The sequence below is a fragment of the Mchenga conophoros genome, linkage group LG17 (genome assembly GCF_057382185.1).
Source record: "Mchenga conophoros isolate Kocher_MC1m ecotype Shallow Benthic linkage group LG17, M_conophoros_male_GT1.1, whole genome shotgun sequence".
In the NCBI taxonomy this organism is placed as follows: Eukaryota; Metazoa; Chordata; class Actinopteri; order Cichliformes; family Cichlidae; genus Mchenga; species Mchenga conophoros.
Window position 1 is genome coordinate 31,495,162 of NC_140542.1, and position 12,507 is coordinate 31,507,668.

At 40.9% G+C, this 12,507-nt stretch overlaps 1 protein-coding gene across 2 annotated transcripts in view; it reads right to left on the minus strand.

Annotated features, from left to right (window-relative positions):
* The window catches only part of rassf8b (Ras association domain family member 8b), a 37,571-nt gene that overhangs the window by 14,614 nt on the left and 10,450 nt on the right, over positions 1-12,507 (minus strand). The window contains exon 1 of one of the 2 annotated variants that reach the window (XM_085252298.1): positions 10,031-10,812. The exons of the other annotated variant lie outside the window; for it this stretch is intronic. The gene's annotated coding sequence lies outside the window, so the exon portion shown is untranslated. Of the gene's footprint in view, positions 1-10,030; positions 10,813-12,507 lie in introns of those variants that run through there. 2 annotated transcript variants of the gene reach the window in all.

A 12,507-nucleotide genomic window follows, 5' to 3' on the forward strand; every position in this document is an offset into this window, starting at 1 on the left:
CCACAGCATGTCTCTCATCCTGTCTTCCTTCTCTCACCCCAACCGGTCACAGCAGATGGCTGCCCCTCCCTGAGCCTGGTTCAGGGAGGGGGTTCAAGGGAGTTTTTTCTTTCCACTGTCGCCAAAGTGCTTGCTCAAAGGGGGTCATATGATTGTTGGGTTTTTCTCTGAATGTATTATTGTAGGGTCTACCCTACAATATAAAGTGCCTCGAGGCGACTGTTGTTATGATTTGGCGCTATATAAATAAACTTGAATTGAATTGAATGTGTAAAACCCCCCAAAAAACTACACTCTTAAAGGCAAGTTCCCGAGATCTGCAACATGCATTTGGTTGGGTTTACAGAGGTTGCACACTGAGTGAGAAGTGGGGTCATTTTCTCAAACTCCTGTACAGTTTGACTTCTTTTTTTCTTACCTCCTGCTGACAGAAATAATGCAGTTTTCAGGCACTTCTGCATTGGCTTCACTTTTCAAAACCTTCAGGCTTTGTCTGTTTTTTATATAATGTCTATAATTTTAACGGTCTCTCAGGTTATTGATTGACAGAGCCGGCGAATAACTTCAGTTAAATGGCTCTACCAGCTGAATATAATGGAGCGCATAGCAGCTAAAGAGATCTCCCAACATTCATTACATGTACTCTATCAGGTGAACACAACAGTGATTCAGAAGTGGTGCTAATTCTGGAGCTGCACCACCTTTGAGCATTTAACAAATGTGACTAACATTTCTTCTGCAGCAGGTAGATTCAGGTGGAACAACATGATATTATGACCAAATTATCCAGTCAACTTAATCACCCTTGTTTTAGTTAAGTGTTTCCTAAATGGGTTAAGGGCCACTAAAGAGCTAAAACCTGATGCTCCCAACAACAACACACAACACTAGTTCTCTGTAAGAGATTTCATGTAACGCTGCTGGTGAAATGTTGTACCATCAAATGCCTGTGGTAATGTAATTGTGTTGTGATCGAACTCTTCCGATATATTTTTCATTTCCTGGTGTTCAGTGCAGAAAAGCTTACAGGCACACAGAATGAGAGTCATTTCAAACTGCTGACACAAGCGCCTCAGCAGCGAGGCAGTCATTATGGCCCTTGCAAGCCTGAGCAACAGAGCAGTGAAAGAGCAGGTGGCTAATACTCAGTCTTGCAACCATACTGGGCAGCATTGCTTCCTGTCTCCTGACTGGGCCATCAGCTCAGCTCTGATCCTTGACTTGCCTATTGCTTGAGGCGATAACAATTTAAGCACCTTGCATCTTCGTCACAGCTGGAATGGGAATCCCATCTCTCCTCCAATTTAACTACTGGCCCCCCCTGGAGGCCTTTTTCTACAGAGACCGCATTATGCTGCACACTCCTCTGCGCTGAAGGCATCTGTTATGGGCAAGGTGTGCATTTGGAGTGAAACTGGGCGATTTGTTAAACGAGACAGTATGCATTCGAATTGAGATAGATCCAGCAAATGAGATTATTCTCAAAGGAGCTCAGCGGCTTGGGGAATAGAAAGGAGACAATAAGAAAACAAAGAGGCACAGTGAAGGTGAAAGAGTAGGGGTGCAGATGAATAAACAAAACCAAGCAGGATAAAATTAAAAGGAAAAGGTTGGATCGTTTGAAGAAGGAGTGCAAACCCTTTTGAGATGAATACCTTGCGTTCTCCTGAACAGGTCAACAGTTCTGAACTGGATTGACTGCAAAGAGTGTGCTGCACCATTAACCTACTTGTGTTTGCTTTGGTCACCTGGAGATTAAAACAGTCGTAAGACGCCGACTTGTCTGCAAACACTCAGCATTTACTCTCCGAGATATAGTAAAACTTGAAAAAGTGTGATGCAAAGCAAAAATAGTTTGGAATGGATAATATGGCCTTAACTCTACTGAAAATTTGTGGACTACACTTAAAATGCAGCTCCATCCCAGGAAACCAACCAACTTAAATGAATTCTACTAATTCTGCCAAGAAGAGTTGTCAAATATCCGATCAGAATTATACCAGAAGCTTGTTGATTGCTACAAAAAGCATCTGGTTGAGGTTCAACATGTTGATGGACATTTAACCAGATATGACTGGGGATGTATGTACATATTTGAACCTGCATTGATTACAGAAAATGAAAAATAAACTTGTGCACCCAATTATTGTTTTTAAAGTCATTAAAGATGCATGCTGCACAATTAATTCACTGTGGAAAAACATTAAAAAAAATTTGAATTTAGACATTTGATCACACCTGTATCTTTAATACAAGGTTTAAGACAGAAGCCAGGTGAGGCTGAAATGTTGTCACTGAATTTTTATTATGATGAGTAACATCCACTGAAGTTTAACCCACATATGTGGTAATCTTTCGCACACTTTTATGATACTCTGCTCACACTAATGTGCATACTCACACTTTCTATGAGCACTTCTATGTGAGACATTTGGATTTCATTTACTCCACTGTGATGCATTTATTATAAATATATCAAAACAGAGCAGAGGGTTAACGTTGAGACGGTCGACTTTCTCGTGAGGCTTTACTTTGCAATGCTCATATTGAAAGTGAAGGAGTTATTTTGGGGCAGTTAACACTTGATAAATGTATTTTTATGTAAATGTAAAGATGGGAAATGTTGACATAAAACTGGCACAGCAGTGAGTGGTTGCAGCACCTTTTCAGCACTGCAACATGTTTTCCACTAAACTAGCAGTTATGTTCAATTAGAAGATGATTTGCATAAACACTTTAAGGCCACATGTGCAGACAGAGTTGTGAAAAATATCAAATAAGATATCAAACAGCCTAAAAAATATTAGATTCAAACTGACCTCGCTAACATGGTTCCTGGGTTTTTTTTCCTTTTGATGAATTTTCATTCCTTTACTCATAGAGCTCTTACGGTTCCCTTGACACAAACAGCATATGCTGATAGATGTTTGCTTTTATCAGGAGCGACACACAGGACCACAGGAGCAGGCGGCTGTGCAGAAGCAGATGTTCAGATCATTTTTAGTCAAAACTTTATGCCCTATAGTTTTGATCCAAAAACAATCAAATTGCAACAACTTAGATGCTCCAAGTAGGTCAAACTCATTTTACATGCATACTTTTTGATCTTAAGTGGGACAGACCAGTGAAGCATGAAAAATGTGTCCAACTTGTGACGGTGGACACTTTCCACCCAAATCACATGCAAAAAACTTTATTTTACTGTTTCTACATTTTGCACAGGCTCACAGTGCTGGATATTTTTCCACATGGACAGTTAATAAAGAATCAATCAGGGAACCACTAAAGAATTAAACCGTATGACCAGAATCAATAATAGCATTGGTGTCAGTATACTCTCATTAGTCTCTATCCTAAATCACCATCATTCAGTTCTGAGCTGAACTTAACAGGTTATTGAAGGTCTAAACTGGAAACCTGAAGGTCAGAACAACAAACTGTCGACAGAGTCAATAACTAATTGAATTCTCTGCTCAACTGCTCCAACAACATGGCCTGTGAAGCCCGTCACCTTGTGCAAAGTAGCTTTGATTTTCTTTTCCTCCTTGCTGATAAGTTCCACCAATTCCTCCAGAGACTTACCTCAGCCACACCGATCACTTTCTCTCTCTCGCGCTCTCCTTTTTTTACAGCTATTGCTATTACTGCTCTGAATTTGCATCATGCAATTTCCCTTTCCTCCCTGGTTATGACTTTAATCTAAATCACATTTACTTTGATGATCCCGCTGCCAGCGTGTGAATTAATAAATCATACAGGCGGGTATAAACTAATTAGTATGCGGCGACACTGGTTTCTATTTTGATTCGGCTTCATTGTAAATGTATACTTCCATATTTAGATGTGTTCAGTGAGCCACAAGTCCGCACAGTCATAGTTTCTAGAAAAGGAAGTGCAGGTGCAGGATATTCTTAATAACAACAGCCTGGACCAGAGCAGGTTTTGAAATCAGATAAATAAAACCTCAGATGAACTCCAGATGTGACATTACACTGTGTCATTGTTTAACACAAACTAAGCTAAAATGCAGTAGCAGTGTGTGAAACAGTAAGTACACTCTTACCGTTTCAATAGGAATTAAAAGGATAAGTAACAGCCAGGAGTTGGTAATCAAATGTGCTTGATTAAGGAGTCATCAACAAGTATGAGCACCTCTATCAAAGCAGGAGTTTTGGCAGTTTACAGGCCTGGAGCATTCAGGTGTGCGTTAACACAAAGCCAAGGAGGAAAGGCATCAGCTGTGATCTCTCAGAAGTGATTGTTGCTCAGTCTGGGAAAGGTTATAAGGCCATTTCCCCCCAAAATTAAGTCCATCATTCCACAGTGAGAAAGATTATTCACAAGCAGAAAATATTCAAGACAACTGCCTATCTTTCCCAGAATTGATATCCCACCAAATCACCCCTAACGGTGAAGGCTAAGAGCTACATCTCAGATTCCTCAGTTAACATGTTAAATGTTTACGTTCATGACAGTCAAAATTAGAAAAAGGACTCAACACGGATGACTTGTTTGGAAGAGAAAGACTCTTCTCTCTAAAAAGAACATGGTAGCATGGCTTAGGTTTACAAAGTGGCATCTAAACAAACCACAAGACTTCTGGAACAATATCCTGTAGACCAGCGGTCCCCAACCTTTTTTGCGCCACTGACCGGTTTATGTCCAACAATATTTTCACGGACTGGCCTTTAAGGTGTCGTGGATAAATACAACAAAATAAAACCAGTATCGGTACCAAAAAGAAAAAGAAGATTTATTCATAACACACGGGAAAAGACCTAGGGAAAGAGAGTTAACGATAAAAAAAAATTATGCTAAAAACCGATCAGAACCATGAAAACCATAAATTTCACACCCGAGCCTCAACTCTTCCGACCCGGTACCAAACGACTCACAGACCGGTACCGGTCCATGGCCCGGGGGTTGGGGACCGCTGCTATATACAGAAGAGATGTCCACGTTTGGAGAACGAGACACTAACAACTCATACCCACGGTCAAGCATGGTGGATGATGGCTGATAATTTGGGTGTGTTTTGCAGCCACAGGACCTGGGCACCTTGCAGTCATTGAGTTGACCATGAATGCCAAAGTATTCAAGGGTCTAATGTGAGGCCATCTGGGCGACAGCACAGCAACAAATCTACAACAGCATAGCTAAGAAGGAATCAAGGTGTTGCAATGCCCAGATCTGAGCCTTATTGAAATGGACCTTAAGAGATTCGTGCATTAGTCACTGTTGTAAAGAAGAGTGGAGCAAAATTCCTCCACAATGATGTGAGCGACTGATAAAGTGAATCAGAAAACAATTACCGGTACTTCAAGTTAGTGCTAAACCTGCTTCCACAAGCTACTGAATGACGGTGTGCACTTAGTTCTTCCACACACTCGTCATGCATTTATTCCATTCATCCATCTTCTTCCGCTTATCCGGGGCTGGGGTCGCGGGGGCAGAGCCTAAGCACAGAAGCCCAGACCTCCATCTTCTCAGCCACCTCCTCCAGCTTGTCCGGGGGAACATGAAGGCATTCCCAGTCCAGCCAAGAGATATAATCTCTCCAGCGTGTCCTGGGTTTGCATTTATTTATTTATTTGTAATGATGTCCCAGTATGTAAAACCTTTGAACTGAAAAACTGTGTCTGTATACTGTTAGAGTTGTGGCTGATCACATTAACACGCGATTTTCTACTGTTGGCTCAGAGAAATCCAAAATATGGTTTCTTTCTTTTTTTTATGCATTCTTGGCAAATTGATTTAGCATTTAACTACCATGGAATTTATTTATTTGACCTGTTTTATGACTAAACACTGAAATAACTGTGCTTTTATTTAGATCTATTTCTGATGCTACATATAATATGCTTTCTACTTATTGTTAGAGTTTCTAATGTTTTTTTTTTTAATCTTAAACAGTTGTATTACTGGAGCTTGCTGTGTTTGCATTCATGTATATTTTCCTTCAACGAGCAGAAAAACACGTTGCATAAGAGACAGAATAAACAAATATAAACAACACAATGATCCGAAGGGAGATCGAACCACGAAGACAGAACATGCTCGATATAGGAGATGTTACACTCATGCGAGTCATAATCTCAGGAAATGCTTGAAAAGATTGAAAACGACTGATGTGGGAAGGAAAGGCTGCAGCTATCAGTACAAATCCTTGCTGTCAGACAACTTCTGCCACAGCCATTTGGTTTCAGACATGAAAAATATTGTGTTGTCTGGGCTGTGAACCGTTGAGCTAAACTTAGTTATGACTCCAGTCTAACTCCCCTGAAGTTTCATTCTCAGGATGCCAGAGGAAGGCAGAGTTAGGGAGGGGACGCAGCGCGAGAAGTCCAGGCTTCTTATTTATATTTCCTCAAACATGGATAGCAGCTCATGAGAGGGATCAGCACAAAAATGAAGCTAAAAGCTCCTTTAATAAGCCGTGGATGAGCATTGAAGGAACAGACTGAGAAATGTTAACTAAAAGCTTTTCATTTCACACCGACTTAAAGGTGGAATTTAAATCCAATATACAAACCTAATAGTTAATCTCCAAAAGTTGATTCTGTTTATCTGGACGTAGCGTTTTGTGGGAGAAACGTTTCGTCACTCATCCAAGTGACTTCTTCAGTCTCGATAATAGTTAATAGTTAATAGTTCATTTCCTGCCTTGGTCAGCTCTGTGCCATCTCAGCCTCTTGCTAAATTACAGTTTAATAGACTCAATGCCAATCTTGTTGCTGTGTGTACCCTCAAACATCTGATTAAACAGACACATTTGCTTTGAAAAATCAAAACTCGATCTTTTTTTTTTTTTTAAAAACACGACTGTCAGTCAAAAATCTAATTACTAATGGAGACATGGCACTCAGTAGATGAGACTTATAGCAGTTCAAAAAACAGACGATGCCAATGTTTTTATACGCAACAAGGAGGTTGTGGAAGCTGGAGGGGATCCACTGAAAAACAACAAGTGGCGCACAAACAAAAGAGCACGCTGTAATGTGCATGCGTGAGTCCACATGGCCAGCAGCATGACTGGATGCAAACAATCCCTCACCATGGTGACGCAGCTCAGGCTTTGTCCCGACCTTACACAGCTGACCGGAGTGATTGGAGGGTACGGTCTGGGAAAGTAGACCACACAATCGGCAACAATTAAGAAGCAGTCCGTGCTTTCCTGTCACTTCCTCTTTGTTTCCTTTGAATGTGGGCTGCGAGAAAACATGAAGGTGTGCTCTGCAGTGGGGGTTCTTGTTGGAGATGTAGTGGAGTTTTGCTGGAACATCTCAGAGTTGGCCTTATGGTGGATATTGTCTAGTTTTAGCTGGAGCGGTCATGCCAAACAGATAAACTCTATCCTCTATGTTAAAAGGTCAATGGCCTGCATACAATTTAAAAACTTACTCCTAATAAAAATGTCCAGGCTCTATGAGCTTGCTAAAAATCACTGGATAAAAGAAATCTTCTGCTGAGAGTTTTTACTTCACAATTGTGTAAGCTGCCTAAAATGATCCACAATGACTCCCAAACTAGTTGTGAGACTACAATAGTAGCTCACAGACACATAGCTTTAGCTCAGATTTTAGCTGTGTTAGTTAGCTCATTCAAAGCTCAACGTCAGAAGGTTACTAATGTTCAGATGATCAACCCTCTGGCACCTAAAACTTCCCTACTAATATCTTGCCACAGTTGTAAAGACTAAAGCCTGCAGCCGTCATACAGTGACCCACATTTGCATCCAATTTAGCAATTTAGAATGAACAATTAAGCTAATGTGCATGTCTTTGGATTGTTGGAGAAAACCCACGCAATCACGGGTAGAACATGCAAACTTCATGCAAGAAATGTACCAGCCAACCATATTCAAACCCAAGATCTTCTCGCTTTGAACAACAGGAAGGCTAAAATGCTAACGTCAGCAGGTAATCCAAATATAAACCCTAAATGAAATTACATTTCGACCTCTGTGCTCACACAAGATGTCACTGTTCTTGATGGAACATCCTGGAGGTTCACAGGCCCTTCAATACAGCAATAAACTCATGACTCTGCTTTTAAGTTGGCACACAGCCTTCATATTATACACCAATTTCCCACTCCCCCTGCCTGTTTCTCTTTACTTATATACTAATATAATGTAATGCTTTTAAGAGTCCATGAGAACACAGCGGTCCTCCTAAAACTGATAATGCATATTGCAATCTATAAATGAAACCTCCACCTTCTAGCCTCCTGTGCAGCTTAATGCTGCACAGGAGGCTTGATGTGGAGATTACCTCCACATCAATTTTGTCAGCTGAAGACAGTGAGATGGCTGCATATTCAGCAAAAGCTTGCATAAGCTGAGTGAAAAGCTTGAGAACAGCTTTGCAATCAGATACTATCAATCATCTATTGTGTCATAAACAGTGTAAGAGTTCCCTGTTATTAAGCAAGCAGTGGTATTCACACGAATGCAACATGCAGTCCTTTGTGGGTAACAATTTAAAGGCAGCTGCAGGTTTTTGTCACAACTGCTGGTGTCATGGGTAACAAAGCAGTGTACTCACATTCACACTTCAGCTGTATCACTGGATGTTATTATTTTTTACTGTTACAGGAAAAAAAAAATCACTATGTTGAAGCAGAGTGACCAAAGTGCCCTCTTGCAGTTTCAAAAGTTAAAACTAATCAGCTTGCTGAAGACAATAAGCCTTTAACCCGGTAAGACCTGCAGCTTAACTGACCGCAAGGTGCTGGGAGGGGGAGTCTGCTGAAAGATAAACTGGACTGGATTTACACTGCAAAGTCTGTTACGAGTCTTCCCACTTGGGTAGCATGGTTCTGACATCTCAGGCAAATGCAGACACAGTGTGAATGAATATCAATAATGCAAAAATATTGGTGCTTAGCTGGCATGGGAACTTGTGTGAACGGGGAGATTTTTTTTGGTCAGGATCTCTTTGTCTTATGATGGTAAACTGAATCCGTGGACAAAATTGTAGCTTTTAAGTAGATGTGGGCAGATTGATCCAAATATTGAAAGTATCCATACCAATGCTGGTATTGGTATTGGATCTATACTGTTTACATTGCAGGTCTTCAAAAAAGAAAAGAAAAAACTGTTTCAAAATACATGAAAAGCTGAAAGGTGTGTTTTGCTAACTAAGTATAGTGGAAAGTAAAAGTCACAGTCATTTAGTAATCATTAAAATGTATTCATTTTGTAAACTGATGATGATTGATCTTATAAATCACGAACCACTACTCTTCCCTATAAGCTGCCTTTATAGGCTAAAAGTATTGTATCAGTATAAATACTCTGTATCTGATCATACCAAAAGTTGCAATATGGCACTACTTTTTAGAAATAATGACAGGAATTTTTAAAAATAATAATAATTACTGACACACTGAAAAAGGCTCAAGATTCACTGATAATGAAGATATCTGTAACAGTTTCTCAAAAGGTTTAACCGTTACCAATATATCAGGAAACAACAGTTTAGTAGCAGAGTATACTTCTCAGAGCAAAGTATTCCTACTACAAACAGTTTACCCTTGCGTCCGCCACACGTGTGCTTCAAGGACTTCTTCCTGTGTGCTGTAGCTGCATGACTCAGTTGAAGGAACTTGATTAAAAAACCACTGCTGAGTGCGCGCTTACAGCCCAACTCTATAAATTGCATTGCAGGGCTCAGCAGACAGATCCCACTCACGCACTGACCACTAACTCACTTCCTGGATGGCTCATGGATCTGGTATTTTGTGTCAGGAACACTGACCGAGGATGTGGGTTAGATCTCTTTGAAAGGGAGGACGAGAAGGGCGTGAATAAATCTGTCAAATAAAGTTACGCAACTGCAGTTGATCGGTCATTTTAGTCTCTCTTCTGCGTTTGTCCTCCTCACAGGCTTTAACACAAAACTGCCAACAGTGAACTTATTAGCCCATAACAGTCTACAAGCTTGTCTAAAGGACAGCAGCTTTTAAATGTTGGCGTGACTGACGCATTCACTGCGTTCAATCCAGTGCAACAAACACGACAACATACCTCTTTCCAGCCGCAGCTCACTGTGTCTTAGACGATTAAGAACTCTCTTGTTCTGTAGCCACCGAATATCTCTCTGGGATAAAATCCAGTACTTTCTTCGTCATGGTATGCGGGCCACTTGAGGGAGATCCCTGTTTATTCTGTGCCGATCGGCGCCTGCATCACAGTTAACGGTGTGCGCGCATCCCCGCCTCTTCTAGAAACCGAGTGGATGTAAACACGAGTCCGTCCAGTCATCGGACATCCTACAAGGGGGCTTGTAGGCTTGCTATCAGTGAAGGAGACCTCACGTGTAAATCACGATCGGAACAGAACTAGGACACCGCAAGGCATGACGGACCGGTTAAAGCTGCACCGCACTGGCGACGCAAATGGACCGAGACCCGCGCAGTTACACGGAGGGTTCTGATGGAAATAACAGGCTTTGCACGTGTTTATAGTGCTGAACAAACCCTTAGCGTTACACATCTGCAGCATATGTTTACATGAAGCCCCGTATTTGCATGACAGCAGCTTGTAAAGCCCAAAACAGACTAAAAATGCCTTAATCAAAATAAAAAGTGGAGTGACTTTACCTTCTACAATGCCATTTAGTAAAGAAAAAATAAATAATAACATAAAATGACACTGAAATATATTTGACAATACACTGAAGAGCAACATGTGCTAGTACAACTATGTAGTTTTAATCCTTGGTCCCCTCCAGCAGTACTTGAAGCCTTAAAACAGTCTGCTTTTAATGCCTGCGTGCCTGCCTGTGATAAAAAAAAAAAACTGATTGTCTTACGTTGAAATGTAATGTAGGCTTTCCTGCAGAGCAGAGATCAAGATCGAGAACCAGGTTTTAGTGCACTTATTAAATTAAATTCTATTGGACAAGCACAAGGTACAGTTTTTTGTGTAGGTTTGGTTAATGTATGCCTATACATATTGACCTTGAACACTGACCTTGATATACCAGGTGCACTGCTCCTGCTTTAGTTGGAACAATTTTCAGAGGCTCAAATGTTCAAGATTAAAAACCACTAAACCAGTACGGCTGTTATGTTTAGCTCCCCATGCAAGTCTTGCCTTTGCTTATCTTTGACGTATAATTGATCTCCACCGTGCCAAAACAACAACCTGCATGTCATCTCAGGGAAGAAGCTGGAGTCACAGCAAGACTAGTAAGTAAGGTGTGTGAAGGTCAAAGGTTGTGTTTGTGTACGCCAAATAAAGTAGGTGGGTGCACAATGGCATGAACTACAGTTCAGACCTTATCTGCCAACACTTTTCCTTCAAGAGCAGGAAAAGTGTATTGCATACATTAGCCTGGGTGACAGATTTATGGTGCACAATGAGCGTTAGAAAATAAGCAGAATGCTCCCAGCCTTTTGGCTTGGACACTGTGGGCAATTCCACTGAAAACAGTCGTTTGGTCTGTGGTTTGGAGATCCGGCTCTCATGACCAGTAAAAATCCTCAGTATGAAGTTCACATCAGCTTGACACTGAAGTCTGTACAAGTTTGACATCCTTCCCTTTCAAATACTTGAATGGGAGTTTGGCCATATTTAAATCATGTACAATTTTGCTTCTTTTAAGCAGAACTCCTGATAAAACAAACAGCTTTTTAAATCTCAAACTCTGCACATGCACATTGAATGTTATGTGTGTGCAAAAATGCACGTGCAGGGGGCTTAACAAAAATGTTTGAGTATCTTAAGAAGAATCAACCTCCTTAATGTATCGTTCCCATAATTGTATTAATGTTCTAAACATAACTGATTTGAAGTACGTCACTACTGAAATTAACTTATTAAATTAAAAAAAGAAACATAATTTCAAAGCACATATTTAAACTATACTTTTATTTAATTGCCAAATAAATGATTGACTTATATATTTGAATCAGTTTAGAGGCTGTCCCACATTGTCAGATGATCTGGAATGACTATCTCAAATATCATGTTGCAAATGTCACACATGTATGTAAAAGTAGAAAGGAGGCAGAGCCTACAGGCCCCTCTTCTGTGGGGCCAGCTTCCAGTTTGTCAAAAAAGACAAGTTTTAGGCACGATGGTAAAGGCAGAGAGGGTATCTGTCTCCCCAGTCCAAAGCATATAGTTTGGGATATGCTCCCCCTCCCTCAGCCGGTTTCTGCTGGAGCTTGCTTCCTATTAACAGGGAGTTTTTCCCTTCCCACATGTCGCCAAAGCACTCGCTCATAGGTGGTGGTGATGGTGATTAGGGACAGGTGTAATATGACTGTTGGGGCTGTCTCTGTTTTCTGTGGATAATTGTATGGCTGTACTTTACAACAGAAAGCACCTTCAGGCAACTGTTGTTGTGATTTGCCTCTTTATACACAACACAAGCGCCAGTCTTTCGGCTCACAATGCACAAACTACAGGCGCAACATTAGAGACAAAGTTCTGGTTGCTCATGACCCATGACTCCTTTACTCAAGTGTGCTGTGCGTGGCTGTGGAGGAGCTCTG